Genomic DNA, 16,774 nt, shown 5'->3' with positions numbered 1-16,774 from the left:
GTGATACAAGGAGTAGAGGGAGGAGAGATTCGATGACCTCTGAAATTTTCTAAATTGTAGTCCCAAAAACGAATTTTAAATGATCCTTAAAGATGGGGTGGAGGTGCTTCTGCAGGATTTGGATGATCCTTTTCCTGGATACGAATTGTAGGCCATCTTTGATAACGATATAGGCGATAGGGGATGGGACTGGGTTCCGATTTAGAAACTTCCCCTGCACCCTTTTTAAAATAGAAGTTTTAAAACCCGTTTCCAATCTACCTTGGAGGTGTAAAATGAAGGGTGAAAGTCTCGAGGATCTTTCTTCCTTCCGCATTCTTGCTACGTCTTTTTATTAACTTATTGATACAAATGTTATGGAAAAACCTCTCCCCCCCCCCCCAGTATTTCTTTTCCAAGATCATTTCAGCTCTTTGGTTTTTTTCATCGTGAAATATTCAATTCCCAACCTGATGTTTGAATTTATTTTAAATTAAAGTGTATGGGATTCGTTAAAATAATCTTTTCAAATTTTGGACTGATGTGATACTGTTCAGTGACACCGTAGGTCTTCTCCCAAGTTTATTTTATTTTAAAGCTCCTCCAGCTAGAATATCTTAATAAAGTTGTATTTTTTTTTTCGTTTCATACATTCAAACACTTAATATTCATTACAATATTTTAAATCTCCCATACTGCATTTTAACTTTTTTTCTATTTAAAACATGCTTTGGCGGCCCCTATGAAACCGCCATAATTATTTATCATCACACACATTTATTGTATACCACAATCATTTATTGTATTAAACTGAAACTTGTCATAGGTTTGTACTATGTACTGAATCCTTTTTTCGTTGAAAATTTTTTTCTTAATGTGTCAGAATGTCTCGAAAATTTTCAGCTGCCTTTAGTTAGGTAAATTGTTATGAAGAACCGTGGATGTTCCTAAATAATATCCAAAGATTTAATTGTTTAATATTCAATGGTTTAATTGTTTAATATTCAAGGGTTGCATTTTCTTTCAAAATTTTGCTGAAAAAATTCCTTTTGTCACTGTAATTCCACTTGGTATTTTGTTGCTACTATTTAATTTTTTTAAATACTGAGAACGTTTTCTTTCTCTTTTTTTTCTCTTACTTTGTTCATCCCTAAATTAAAGTTGGCAGCCTCGGTTCTATGCCTCCCGTGGTGACGGCCCTGCCTTTACACGTGTCCATTGTCCCCTACAAACTATTATTACAGGCAGCTATTAGGGCTTTAGAAGGTCCTGGACAGTTATGCAACAAAGTTATCTTATCGGCCGACCGATGAAATTACAGACACACAGTAAAAACATCTTATTACTCACAGAATACGTTTGCAGAGTTCTTTTTCTCTTTTTCCAAATTTTGCAACCACTACTTTATTACTTTACTTGCAGCGATTTTCTTACAAGTCGTTTAAAAATACACCAGGTTATTATGACATTTTCAGCGATATTTAAATAGTTTTATTTATTTAGTTGTTTTAAAGGAAGGGGGAAAAAAAGAAAAGTCATTTTTTTCTTAATTGAAAGACTCAATGTGGTTCAAACAGAAGCGGCCCACCGGGCATTTGCCCGGCTGCCCGCCGGCCCCATCCGGCACTGATGGGTACTACCAAAATTGCTCTTCCTAATGCGGCCAGGCCGAAAAATATTATGCAGGATTTCGTTCTGATGGGATTTGGAATTTAATAAGAACATTTTTACAGATTAAGACTTACTATGCTCTTCAGTAACTTATCGGCCGTTATCCGCCAGAGATGAAGGCGTTGATGACAAGATTGACAATGAAAAAGAATATAATAAATATGAAGCTTGGTATATAATAAATATACCAAGCACTTCAGCAATTAATTTAGTCAATGATCGTATGATTGCAAGCAGTGGCGGCGTGAGAGCAAAAATAGACGTCGGCGATGCACAGTTTTGCGTGGCCCTTTTATTCATGAAATATTCTCAGACAAGTAATTGAATTCATGGAATTAAATTTTTGTACTAACTATTGGCACTTGAGTTCCTAATTCACTTAATTGCAAGGAAAAAATATTTCATAACCAGTAGCGCAATCAAAAAGAAGTTTTTTTTTTGGTGGTGGGGGAGGCGGGAGGGGGCGACACATTGAAGGGGGAAAATGACCTGATATAAAGGGGGGTTCTCCCCCGGAAAAAATCTGAAATTTGTTGTTTAAAAACGCCGTTTTAAGCTTTCTTTGTTAATGTTAGGGGAAAATAGAGGTCTCGGTGGAAAATTCTAGAAATTGAAGCCATAAAAACGCAATTATAGGCTATATTTATTGACTTTAGGGTCAGAGACTGTCCCAGATCGATTCTTTTTTTTATAAAAAAAAATAGGTCAAAGTGAACCCCCTGCAAATTCTCGAATTAGAAGTTTCAAAAACAGAATTTTAAACAAGGAAGGGAGCTCTCCCTTCGGAAAATTTTGAAAATTATTGTCCTAAAAACTTATTTTATATTTAGGAGCCATTCCACTCAAAATTTTTGTTAATGTAGTTTAAAAAACCCAATTGCTTATGATATAAAAGAAAGGCGGAATGGGGACCCTTGCCCGAATATTTTCTGAAATTCAAGCCTTCAAAATGCAATTGTAAGGCCATCTTAATATATCAAAATTTTCTGTGCGAACGTTTGTCACCATAAGGCTTTTAAACGGCTGTACCGATTTTGATCAAATTTTTTGTGTGTAATTAAGTTGTGGCAAGCATGGTTTTGAAGCGCGATGGATCGAATCGGAAACGTTTTTGTTAGTCAATTAATTAATTTAAACTTTGGATGGTTATATCTCCCAAATGATTAATATTTATTTTAACCTATTGTTGAGCGAGAACTGAAATAAATATTTAACCCAATGCCAAAGAACAATAAGAAAGCCAGCTCTGCTTCTTGTAACGTACTGTGATATGTCAATTGAGAATAGATAAAACGTAGAAAGAGAGCGAGAGTGAAGCCTTCATTTCTTGAAAGCAACGATTTTAGATCCAGTGATATATTTTAAAGTAAAGTACTGGAAGAAATCGGATTTCTTTCACTTGGTTCTCTTAAAACGCGTATTTTTAGTAGTAGTTAAACCATGTGACCGGATCGGTGCTTTAGGTTTTCCTAACTAAATGATCAGATAGCACCGTACATAACAACATTTGTTTCTCGGTTCAAATCCATCTGAGTTTTAGCACCAATGGCAAGAATACTTTCAGGATTATCAAATTAATCAGTACATTAATAAAGGAAAAGATGATGGAATTTAAAGACGAAACAAATTTTATTTTCGTCCAGATAAATTACAATAGGGTAGCTCCGTACACAAGATCAGTGCATTGGGAGATTTTTATCTTTGGTGGAAAGAATTAATTAGGAAAATATATGACTTTTTCGTTCAAAAGATGACCGCTAATCGGTCAGAGTTCGCTTCGCTCACTGATCGACTGGAATACAGGAACGTGGTGGCTTGGCGACATTGGTCATAACAATGCAGTTTCGTGATTATTTGTTTACTACTGTTAATGTTCTTTATTGTATTTTTTGTTCATTTGGTGAAATATTTTAAATTGCAAAGAATTCTTTTTGGTTCTTTAAAGAGTGTTTAGTCACTTTAGTTGAAGAACGTGTTTTTTTTTGCATCGGGAGGGGAGGAGGTGATTTTCGCTTATTCTGGGAACTGTTTTTGTGTTTATAAATTTTTTAAACGATATCCATTCGATTGTTGTATTCTTTTTCATATGGGGGACGTTGCAGCGGAATTTCCCGTTTTTTCTAGATGGGTAGTTATTTTTTATACTTAATATCTGAGATGATTTTTATCTTTTGAGTGTGGCTAAAGGAACAAACCATACAATATATGAAGATCATTCGCGAGAAAAAATAGTTGATAAAACAACTGCTCAGTGGGCACGAGATAAATCAAGCTGTAATAAATGTACGCAATCTGACACCAAGCAGCTTAAAACATTTTCAATTTACTTATTGATTTTTCTTCAACAAAACGGTTCAAACACTTTATAATTTATTGAAATGTTTTAACTTTTCAATTTACTAAGATTGAACAGAACAACGTCTCTCGGGTCCTCTAGTATTTTGTAAAATTAGGCTCGGTAATTTTTGAAATTCAAGCTACAAAAATTCAATTGTAAGCGATTTTCGATCTTGTTGAGTATTTGGGGGCTTTGAGCTGGAAATATCGCGAAATTAAAGACCTGGAAACGAAATTTCAGATGCTCCATAATGCTTTCGGTGTGTGTGTGTGTGTGTGTGTGTATGTAGGGGGGGGGGAGTTCGGAGGAGCAGCATTTTGAATATTTTCTTATTTTTAAACGAACGTAGGAAACAAGAGAAAAAAGAAAAGAAATAGAACGGGGGGTGGGGAGAATAGAGTTGGCTGATCAATATGCTGTAGCTATTGAATATTTTTAATTCAGGTCTTTACAGAATTGGGCCCCGCATTTGCTAAGGCTGCGTCTGTGCATTCTCCCCTGCACGCACTATTCTGATTACTTTTGTGACTGTTGTTTTTTATAAGAGCTTCAATTGAAAACATGGAAATTTCTTAAAACTTCTGAGAATTTACGTCTGAGAATTTTGCGAGGCCCTATCTGCGCGAGCCCGTCGGCAGTCGCCGACGTCGCCGTAGCCTAGCGCCGCCACTGATTGCAAGACCGTCTTCGAAAGCGAATCAAGAAATCTCATTGAATTAGATGATTCTATGACCGTTGACATTAGCAAAGTATCAGCGGTAAGTCAGAAATAAGACCGCTGTCGGACGTAATGTCTCAATCCAAAATGTCCAAGTCCAAAACATCCGAGGGACAGAACGTCCGACGGACATAACGTCTAGCGGACGAAAACGAGGAAAAACTTTAAAATCCGGATGTTTTGTCCAGCCTGCTCAGAAAACTAGACGTTATGTCCTAGCTGTCCAAAAATGTGGACTTTCAGTCCGTAGACCTCTTGTCCGTCGGACCCTATGTCCTCTGGAAGTTCTGTCCCTCGGATGTTTTGTCCGTTGGACGTTTTGGTCATGGACGTTATGTCTGTGGACGTTTTGGATTTGGACGTTTTGTCCATCTCCCATAACAGGACCTTGAAAGGGCAAGCACTAATCTCGTAAATATTAAAAATCTCCCATTCGAACCAGCGCACCTGTAGAAGAGTATATTTTCTTTTTATTTTTTTATGCTGACATAGCAGTGGTACAATGGCGCCTATTACTTCCATTTGGAGGCGCATTTTTTATCTTTGAAACTTTCTTTGTTTTTTTTTTTTTTTTTTTGAAATTAATGTGGGAAATAATAGTGATGTGGGAAATAATTTATGCAACGCCTCCCCTGCCTCCCTCCTTCATTCGCAATCTTTGCTAGAGCCTTTTGGATTCACCGGAACGCACTTCGGGAATCGCTGATCTCATAAACTGCATCATTGTGATTGAGAACAGTAATAAAACCAGGTGCTGTTTGAGGGGCGGGTGGGGGGGGGGGAGTCGCTGTATCCTGATAAAATAATCCGAAATCCAATCTTTAACTAAGAAGATAAACCAATCTTCTGTTTCTGACTTCGCCGATCAAAAATGAAAACAGACATAAAAAACAGTAACGTCTTTTACCATGCATATTTACAATTTATTTAACGATACAGAATAGGCACACAGATGAAGATGTTTTATGTTACATATGGTTGCGGTATGCACGATTTTCTGCGAAGATTTTTCGAAATACAATTAGGTATAAGCAAAGTGAGGTAAATAAATTGATCCTCCCACTATATTTGACGTTCCTTGTCTTCCTGATCACGTGACATAATCGTTGATGTTGACTTTTTCTACTTTCATGTAATGATGCATGTTTTTTCTTCTTTCCAAGTAGTGCTCTAAAAACAATCAGAAATTAAGACAGTATTAGTAAATATTCTATTTATCTTAGAAAAAATAATTTCAAAATGTACTGCGCAAGAACTGGTGAATGTTCAGATTAGTATTTATAACTTCCAAATTGTGTATGAAAAGACATTGTACTGACGTGATTAAAAAAAAAAAAAAACACTCCTTTGCATTCGAAGACTATTTATGGTGGGGACACATGAAATGTGTCTATATTTTCAAAAATAGTGGAAACTATTCTTTCATGTTATTCAAATATTGTTAAAGAGTCGTTTTTACATTGAAATTTTCACCAACTTTAAAATTTTCAAAGAAAACCGCCCTTTTTCATCATGTATTTGCGATCACTATCATCGCTTAGCTGTGTATACCAATTTTTGATCAATTTTGTGCAGCCGTTGCTTCACAATTCTATTGAAAAAAATAAAAACCATTTCGTAGTGTTGCAACTTTTTTATATTTTTGGATAAATACCTTAAACCACCTAGGGAAAAGCAATTGTTATCATTTTATTTATTTATTTACCTTTTTTTTTTTCGTTTTTTAAATGAAAGTATAAATCAACACAAGGATAAAAGCTTCATTTACTATCTCGAAAATGATTTTATCTATACATATATAAATCTCGTGTCGCGATGTTTGTTCGGGGTAAACTCCGAAACTACTTAACCGATTTTTATCAAATTTCATACTTATCTGTAATTTGGCCCAACTTAAAAGATAGGATGGTTTTTATAATTTCTAATTAAAAATAAAATGTTTATTACGCATTAATGGTGTGTATTAATTGTTTAGTTCTATAAATTCTTAATAGATGGCGCTGTAAATTATTTCTTCCTCAGATCTTAAGTTAATTATAATTTACAAATGATACTATGTGACGGATATCGATGGCAATTGTATCGTTGTGGAAAAGATGAGAATAGTGTGCACACTTTTCAGTGTTAATATCAAATTCTACAAATTAAGTTGAAATTGATAAGCGGCGGGTAGTTCCATACTCACCACTACTTTTAAAAACGTATGAGGCTCATATTAATGTCGAGTTTTGCAGTTCCAAGAAATCCTCTAGGTACTTTTGCCAATACAGTAAAAACCTGTAAAGTTCACTACCCTTGTAAGTTGACCACCTGTCTATGTTGACCACTTTTATCAGGAACGGAATTAGTCCTATCTCATATAATGAAAGAAAACCTCTATAACTTGACAACCTGTCTATCTTGACCACTAATGTTCGCCAAATTTGGTTTGGAGTATTGTAAAAACCCTTTGTAAGTTGACCACTTGGTTTATTTTTTTAAACTTTCTTCCGCAAATTTTTTTATTTTATTATTTATTTATTTTTTATTATTAATATTTTTTTTTTTTCATAGCTTTCCAAGAATGTTTTTAATGCTTTGATGACGGAACAGCATTTTACTAACTAAACAGCTGCTCTTTATTCTCCAAACTTGTTTTTCATTTGTTGTTCTATTTGAGATAGCTTTTTGTACTCTGTTCAATGAAAAAAGGTGTCAGTAGAAAAGTTCAAAGTCTTTGCTTTCAGTTGCAATATGTTGTGACAACACAGGAATTGTGCTAAAAAGAGCAGGCCCGGATCTATACATTTTGATTCCCCTGCAACAAAATATGTAGGGCCCCTCCCTAGTGGCCAGCAGTGTCTATTAGTAAAGTGAATAAGTCTTAGTGCTATTTTTTTTTTTCTGTTTTTTCTTCAATTTCTAGGACCGTTAGACCCTTTAAGGACGCGGGCCTCTCACACTGCGGGTACGCGGATCTGTACTTGCTAATGAGTAAAGCCACATGTTTCTGGTGCAAGGGATTAAGAGATAGGATATTTTGATTTTGCCTTTATGAACTGGGAGAGTCGAGCTTGTTGCTCTTTGTGCTATAAGTTTTACATAAAAAGGCTTCAAAAAGAAAATTAGCTGAACTTGAGATTAATAAAAAGTATGAAATATTAAAATTAACTGAAAATGGAAAAAGTCAGAGAATATTAGCTGGCATATATGGAATTTCTAAAACTAAAGTATCTAATATAGTTAAAAACAAGGAAAAACTAACAAAATTATTTGAATAGTATTTTTAATTATTGTTTCACTTTCAATAATGTTAAACAACGAAAGTGAATTGAACAGAAAGAGTAAGGGTTGATTCCTCAAAAAATGAATACATGGTGCAAGAAATGACAAAAAAATATAAAAAAATTATTACCGCCCTTTATAAGTTGACCACCAAAGTACTGCACCGCTAGTGGTCAACTTACACAGGTTTCACTGTACATTATTAAAGGTCCTTATTAGGTCGCATTTAATGTACGAAATATGGACAAAGATGAGAGATGAGTAAGCTATATAAGCAGCAACGAAGCTATCTGGCATAATTTAGTTCCCCATCTACGAAAGAGACCTTTCTGTCCAGCATCTTGCAGTACGAAACGAAATCTCGAAAACGACCAACGAGTATATTTTACCAAAGATATTTTCTGTGAAGAGCACTTTAACCACCAAAAGCACTTTTTTTTACATTCTGTCAAAAATTTAATGTTTTCGGCTGACTCTCGGAAATGTACCAATGTTCCATGCTATTTTACATGAATTGCAAAAAAATACGAAATGTTACTGATTATTTCCGTGGTTCGTGTCGGGATTTCATAGGTCCTCAACAATGTCTTTTAAAAATCAAGTATGTGCGTCGAAACGTTTCCTGAATTGCTACAACCGTCATGAATGCAGACATCTCACTGTTGTGAAAAATATTTCTTATTCCCAGTTTAAAGATTAACGGGGTATATTTATTAAGTGTATCGGCTTCGAGTAGATTATGTTTCTTCTATAGTGTCTAAACTACTTAAGAGAGTGAATGCGCCTCTGGATTCGGTAGCAAGTATGTCTCATAGTACTTGCTTGCAATTCTGTCTTACCTTTCGTCGGGCTTGCAGAAAAACTTTTGGAACTCTCTTGGAAATGCAGAAAGGTGTCAAGCTTTTGTATTAAACTTACTTAAGTTTTCTCTGAAGGGGGGGGGGGGGGAGGGGTCCAGAGTAACGATTGGCTTTTAGCCAGGGATATGACTGAATTCATGAAAAAGATTCCAGGATAATTTTCAGGAAGGTTAATGAATTTTAGTGATGAGAATTGACTTTAATACCTTCTAGTACAGTAAAAATAGGGGTCGGACCCAAACATCCAAAAAAAAAAGCTAAACCTGGTGCAAATTGTTTATTACCCTCCCAATAAGAACAGGTAAAAAGTCCCACCCCATTGTGCGTCGGGTTTTTGAATGGGGGGCATCTAAAAATTGCCGTTTTGGGTATTTTTCCAGAATTTTTAGAGTAAATTTAAAGTGAGAATATTATGTTATACTAAATTTAAAAGCATGAAATTAAAGGTGTTTGACCCCCAAGAGGGATGACATAACCCACCAATGCTACAGAGCCCCCCTATCCCCGTAAAACGAAGCAGTACCCCCCGAACCCCCCTCCATACATTTCATATGGAAACATTATTTTATGCTAATTTAAAGTTAGAAATCGAGTGCGTCCATCCTCCAAGATCGATGGTGCACCTCAAAGCTACAGCATCCCCCCCCCCCCCCTCCGTCAAATAAAATAAATCCTCACCCCCCCCCCCCCTTTATTTCAAGTAGAAGTATTATTCCATGCAAATCTAAAATGCATTAAATCAGGACTGTCCACCCCATAAGAACATAGCTCATCTCCCAAAACAAAATTATATACTAAAATATTATCCTCCACCCCCCCCACCCTCTCTGATGGTGCACATTCGATTAAATAACCAGAAAATTACGCTGACCTGTTTTTTGCTTTCAAATGATTTCTCCTAATCTTGTAACAAAAAGTCAAGATGTTTTTTGGAATCTAGATCCTCAGCAAAATCGTTATTGTTGCAGCTATGTCTAACACCGTTTGAGCATATAATTGAGCACTTCAGTCCATTTTCAGACTTTTCAAACATTCACTATATCCAATGAACCCTTCAGAGCAAGCACAAGATTTGAGACGCAGAAAGTCTTCTAGAGCAGAAGGCTTGGCTGTTGTAACAGGACGCAGATTATATTTCTGTGTTGCTTTCTTTGCACCCATCAAAAATGACACAAGCTTTCTCATACTTACAAGTTACCTATACACTGCATTGCTGGAATATTTCCTTGAAGTTTACAGATCATTACCAAAAATATGACCAAGCAGATATCTTCCATTTATTACATATGAGACAGTGAGAAGCAAAGGGATGTAAGTGGCAAAATTAAAAATTTGGAGATAACCAGTACAAATGGTTGGTGAACCTCTCCTCTATCTTGAGGCAAGAGATGGTACTAGTAGACCTGGTAATTGCTTCTATACAGCATGATTTAGAAAAGAAAATCAGTGAAAGCCTACCTAGGATGTTATCTTTAAACGAGTTTTATTCAAAACTTGAAAATGTCCACTTGCATCCCTTTGCTTCTCACTGCCTCATACATGACACCAGCTGTTCGTTCTGTGATGGTGGATGAACCTTTTGCTTCAGATAATAGCACTTTAACAATACAAGATTTCTTTCCTTCTGAAACCAGATTCATCGAATACTGATGGAGGATCAGCGCATAACTCGTACCAGAAGTTTTTAACAATTTGTTATTCCATCTTTAATGTTCATACCATTCGGTGTAAAAAATGGTTTGGGCTTACACATCTTTACAGATAGTAACTACTCTCGCAACAGAAGCTAAAGACATAACTGTTTACCTCCTTTGCAAAGAAATGCCACAGAATTGTTTGCCTTCAATATCCTTTGTACCCGTACGTTAAAGGTCTCATCGCAACTCATCTTATCATCAGCGAGCAATACCACTACCAACTTGAGAGGGAAGAAACTTCTGGGGGCTTTTGAGACGGATTGTGATTTCCAAAATGGGAGACAAAAAGGTGTAAATATTTAGCATTCTATTGTTGTATTGCTCATTGCTCTCATCAAGACTTGTTCTATCGTTGAATCACTACAGATTCTAGACCACCTGAATTTGTCACTGCGTTAGATCGTTGGATAGCTGATGTTTTAGCTGATGTTTGATGTGATCAAATTTTTTTTTTATCGCATAATGTACTCAAAAGTTTGAGATAGTGTTGCAAGTATATGTCTGCATATTTAGCATAATTCACATAACCAGCTGCGTAAAAGAGAGGTAGCTCGGTGTTTGTCAATGAGAACCCCCACCGACTTAGAGGGTGCAGAATTGCAACATTGCCCGTCTCACTATTGGCAATTTTGATTTGTCCCCCCTTACGGTGATGGCAAAAGATTGTAGAAAAGTTGAAGTAAGTTAATCAAGAAGTAGGGAAACATTGGTCAATTTGGACTTTTTTTAAGCTGCACAGGAATTTTGTTTTCCAGCGCTCTAAACAGTTTAATAACTCCAATCACAAATAATTTGGTTACTGAGCTCGCTTAGATCTTTTAGAATTATCATTCTGACATTACCATATCATTGTGTGGCATTTTGTACTTCTGAAAAATTCGAATCGGGGAAAGTTTTTCGTGAACTTCACTGCAACAGTTCATTTTAGAATTTAAATTCAGGGTCCCCCCCCCCCAAAAAGCGATGGCGCACCCCTTAATTGTGACGGAGTATCCATCCAGAATAAAAGCCCTCAAAAAAGAAAGAAATACCCCTTGAAAAAACTGCCTTAAAAATTTCAATGACGCAAAGCTGATCCATGAGCCCCCCCCCCCCCCCATCCCCCCCGCTTGTGCACCCCTCTGTTAATTAGAATTTTTTAACGGGAGAGTTTATTATTTTACTATTATAGAGTGTGATTTCTGCGACTTTTGAGTATTTTTTTAAGTAATAGAAATTATTTTTATTTAAATAGAGGATTATTTCGTCCCCCCCCCTTCCCCCCAAAACCCGACGCGCGAAGTGCTGGGACTTTTTACCCCTTCTTGCTGGAAGGGTGAGAAGTAATTTGCAACAGGTTTCACTTTTTTTTTTTGGATGTTTGGGTTTGGCCATTTTTTGGCCTAATTTTACTGTACTATTCGTCATGGCCCGTCCAGATTGACGTAACTTCCAATGGGAGCAAGTGAGCCTCTGGACTCCGTAACTTTCCAAGATTAACAAACAAGTAGAATTCTTTGTGCATCCATGCAAGTCCTTCTTAGCAGTGGCTATGGTTGCGATTATTATTTTGGTACTTTCTTGGTGAGTCGAAAAATGTGCCTTAGTTACTTACGTTACTTAGGTTATCTCTGAAGGTTTTAGTGAAATGATTGTTTCGAATCAGAGAGGGTTCGGAATTAATCAGAAAGATTTCAGGATAATTTTAGGAAAGTTTCTGACTTTAAGTGGAAAACGTTTCTACTTTTTGAAAGATATGCTACTGGCAAAAATTGGGTCTATTCACTGCCCATTATTTTTCGGGGCGTTTCTAAATTGTTTTTATAGTGTTGAATAAAATCAGAAAATCACGGAAGCCACGTAAACAAAGAATACAACATTCATTAATCTCGGGCATAATTAAAGCCAAGACATTGGGACCAAAACTCCACCCAAAACAAAACTGTGCATCCAAAACAAAGTGAATATTTTTTTTGCATTTGTTTTTGGTAAACATTACCGAACAGAAAGGAATATTTGTGGGCCGTTAATTGTCGAGTGTTTAATATATATCTCGCAAATTATATTTATTGGTCGCACACAGTCATTGGAAGTTGACACTTTCTAACGCCGCCGTATCCACGGATCTACTTTTTAAACGATCCGGCACATCACTAGTTAAGCCTATGAATCACTACCAGTTTTATACACAGCAAAAGTAAAATGAGTACCTAATGGCTGCAACGATGGTTACTATTCCCGACTCTCCCCATTAAGACTTTTCCGGGTAATAATAACGTGGATAGCTGTTCTTCGCGAGAGGGCTCGTTCGAAGAACAGTTAAGACTTCCGAAAATATGACTCTCTGCTGCTTTCGCAACTAGTAGCGTCCGTTTGGAAAATGTTCAAGATTAAAGATAGCAGTGCCATCTAACAATAACAATAAAACTTACCTATTACTAATGTAAAAAATGAGCGCACATACGTATTATTTTAGAGTGGGGCGAAGATTTTTTTTTTTTAACGTTTTAAAGCTTTAATTTGAGGGATCTATTTTAAAGTGGCGCTAAGGATTTTTTTTTTTTTTTTTTTGCGTTTTAAAGCTTTAATTTAAAGGGCTTATTTATTTTTTTGAAGTTTCTACCTTTTTACTTCTCTCTTCCCTAGAGTATTTTTGGGATCTGTTGTCCTCAGTATAATGGATAGTGAATATTGTCCGTATCCTAATGGGGATTTTAGTCACTGTTTTTGTGATTATAATAGTTTTTCAATAACTAGTGGCGCTTAGGAACACAGTAATTCCATTAGAAGACACTTTTCTTTAATGCATTCTTACGTTTCAGAAAGTTAATTTGGTGCTGAATAAAATTATTTTAAAGTAAAGAAATTTGAGTAGTTTTGTTTAACAGTTTCGTGATGTGAATCCTGCTTCCATATCCTAATTTTGGAACGGGGGAGGGGGGGGGATCATGGGGATCATGACCCTCTTAAACCAACCAAAGAGAGCCAAAAGCTGAGCTCTGTGGACTTATATTCAAGAAACTTTGCCCCCAAACCCCGATTAATGACAAAAAAAGACGCGTATGACCCCCTCCCCCTTCTGGAAATGACTCCCTCCATAACCAGAACCTGGATCCGCCTTTGCCAGAAACACTTACCTTCTTTTTTTCTTTAGGAGGGAAGGCACATTTCCCTGCTGTGCAGGGTGATCGACTTCACAAATCAAGCTCGACAAAAATACTTTGCTTAGTCAAACCGAGGTGCAAATTTTAAGACAATCGTTATTAGTCAGACTAAAAACGATTCAGAAACGTTGCTGGAAAGTAATGGGCAGCTGATGTGCCTAATTTCCGCCAATAACGTATCTTGCAAAAACCAAGAACGTTTTCCGGTAAAATTACCTCCCTGAATTGTCCTCGAAGCCTCCTGAAAAATTCAGAATTCTTCCCGTTAAAAGCCAATTGCGTTTCTGGAATAGATAGTAAACTTAAGTGGGAATATTGTAATAGCTGGCACACCTTCCAGATTTATCAAGAAGGTTTCAAAAGTAGGATCGCAAACATGGCCAAAGCTAAGCAGGAATTACCAGCAAGTATCAAGAATTTTACTCGCCTGCAAAGCTGCGCAGCACATAGACCTATTTGATCCCTTAAGAAGCTTAATCAGTCTGGACGGATCACAATCGTACGGAAGTCGATACATTTTATAAATACTGTCAGTTAATCTTTAAACTGGGAGCTCAAAATATTTTTCACAACAGTGAAAGGTCTGCATTCGTGCAACTTGTAGCAATTCAGGAAACTTTTTGACGATGATACTTGATTTTTCCAGGTAGTGTATGAAAACCATTAACATCTCGAAACGTTACACGGAAATACTCATTAACGTTTCGGAATTTTTTTACAGTGCACGTGCCACAACGTCAAAAATGTACAGTCATAGAAAAAAAAAACGAAACACTCGATCGTATTCAAAGACTATTGATACTAGAGACACGTGTAAGGTGTCATTGTTTCAGGAATAAAAAGTTCTACATAATTATGGTAAAAAATTGTTGTTAAGGGGTCGTCTTCATATTAAAACGAGCATCAACTTCAAAATTTTCAATGAGAACCCCCTTTTTTTATCACATATTTGTAATCAGCATCTTTTTTTAACTTTGTATACAAAGTTTTGTTTAATTCGATCCAGCCGTTACTTCAGAATCGAGTTTTGAAAAATTCCTCTCGTAATGTTAAAACGTATTTTGATATTTTTACTCATAACACAAAAACTAGATTAGGCACGGCAAAGATTGTTTTTTTGTATCAAAATATGAATCGACCCAATAATAAAAACATCATTTATAACGCCCAAAATGTAATTTTAGTTTTTTCATGAATTATTTTAATATTTTTTGAAAAAAATATGATCTGAAACCATATTAAATTTTAACAGAAAAACAATCTAGAAGAGCTTTTATGAGGGAATCCAAAATTTGAGCTCAAAATATTCAGTAGTTTTTGCGCTATGCTTGAAAATTCCTTTTTTCCTACTTTAGGGGACCGTATACTTTTTTAAAACAGAAATTATGAAAGTTGGTTTCTTCGTAAAAAAAGAAAAAAATTGTTCAACAAACTAAGCAAACCAATTATAACGTGGTTTTTCTACATTAGAGTTACGCCTATGAATTTTTTAAATGCATAAATTTATTCGCTGTCTCTGCAGAAGAACAACACAATATTGCAACCGTCAGTTTTTTGTAGATATCGTTCAGACGTCAATGTGTAAATAATGCGAAACACTACTTCATTGTCTAATAAAAGAATATTTTATAGAACTTTTTAAATCAAAAGCTATACTTTAAATACTTCTGTTTTTTTTTTTTTATTATTTATTTATTTATTTTTTTTTCCCTGAGTTTAGCCATTGCCTTTTGTAAAACAATAACTCAAATTATATATATATATATATATATATATATATATATATATATATATATATATATATATATATATATATATATATATATATATATATATATATATATATATATATATATATATATATAAATTTGAATTTTTGGCATCTTGAATTCAAATAATGTTTTTCGCAATCACGAGCCGTGTATGTGTATGTATGCGCGTGTGTGTTTGTGCAAGCGCATGCGTGTGGGTGCGTGTGTGTGCATGTACGCATGTGCATGCGTGTAGGCGTTCGTGTGTGTGTGTGTACGCGCGTGTGCGTGTAGGCGTTCGTATGTGTGAGTATACGCGCGTGTGTGTAGGCGTTCGTGTGTGTGTGTATGTAGGCATGAGTGTTTGTGTCTGTGCAGGCATGAGTGTGTGTATGTGTGTGTGTAGGAGTGCGTGTATGTGTGTGTGTAGGAGTGCGTGTATGTGTGTGTGTAGGATATTGACGCGACCTGGAGACGGTTTTCGCCAGAGGAGCAGCATCGTGAGGCGGCCGGCCGACGATGGTGCTGCGGAGGGTGCTGGTGGGAAAATAAAATGATATCACATTAAAACAGTCAAATGAAAGCAATAAGCAACCGTGATTGCTCAAAAAAATTAACATGCACAACTTTTTCACAGAAACATACAACAAAACCCCAGTGTCTTGCCAGTCATGTTGCAATAGAGTGTAGAATTAGTGGCTCTTCCCGGTGATAATTTGCTAAAAGGAAAAATTATTGCCTTGTCTAATTCGGGAAAAAGTACTCGAAAAATAGCCGACAGTGTGAAGTTTCTCCTTTAACAGTATCCAAATGGGTCAAAAAATAATAATTGCTCTCAGATAAGTTTACTGGTTTTTAGGAATTATTTTTTTTTTTTTTTGTATAGAGTTTGAATAATTTTCAATGTGTTAGGATCTAGGAGAGGAAATCTCAATCGCACTAGTGGGCCGCGTGCTTTGAGCTGTATTCAGCACAAAAGTAGTAGTTGTGGCTAATTGTGAACTTTTTTTTTTTTACTTCGTCACAGATTTAACAAAACATTAATTTGCGTGTTAGATTAAGTTGAGTTTTTGTCTATTCTTAATTATAATTTAAATACTATTTTTCTATTTACTTTCTCGGTCATTGGCGTGCATTTCACATTAAAATAATTCTCGCAAGACAATGATAAAATTTCAAAATATTTTCTTCTCTTTTGAACAACATGGAAAAATATCGTCAAAGAAAGAAAGTGAAAAAAAACATTGTTATCAACTAATGGGTGCCTATTTTATTAAATGTAACTTTTTCAGAATCCAATATCTGGATATTCGGCTCCAACTTTGTGACACTGGAACTAATTCCACTTCCTGT

The sequence above is a fragment of the Uloborus diversus genome, chromosome 9 (assembly GCF_026930045.1).
Source record: "Uloborus diversus isolate 005 chromosome 9, Udiv.v.3.1, whole genome shotgun sequence".
NCBI lineage: Eukaryota > Metazoa > Arthropoda > Arachnida > Araneae > Uloboridae > Uloborus > Uloborus diversus.
Note: the sequence above shows the minus strand (reverse complement) of the source record.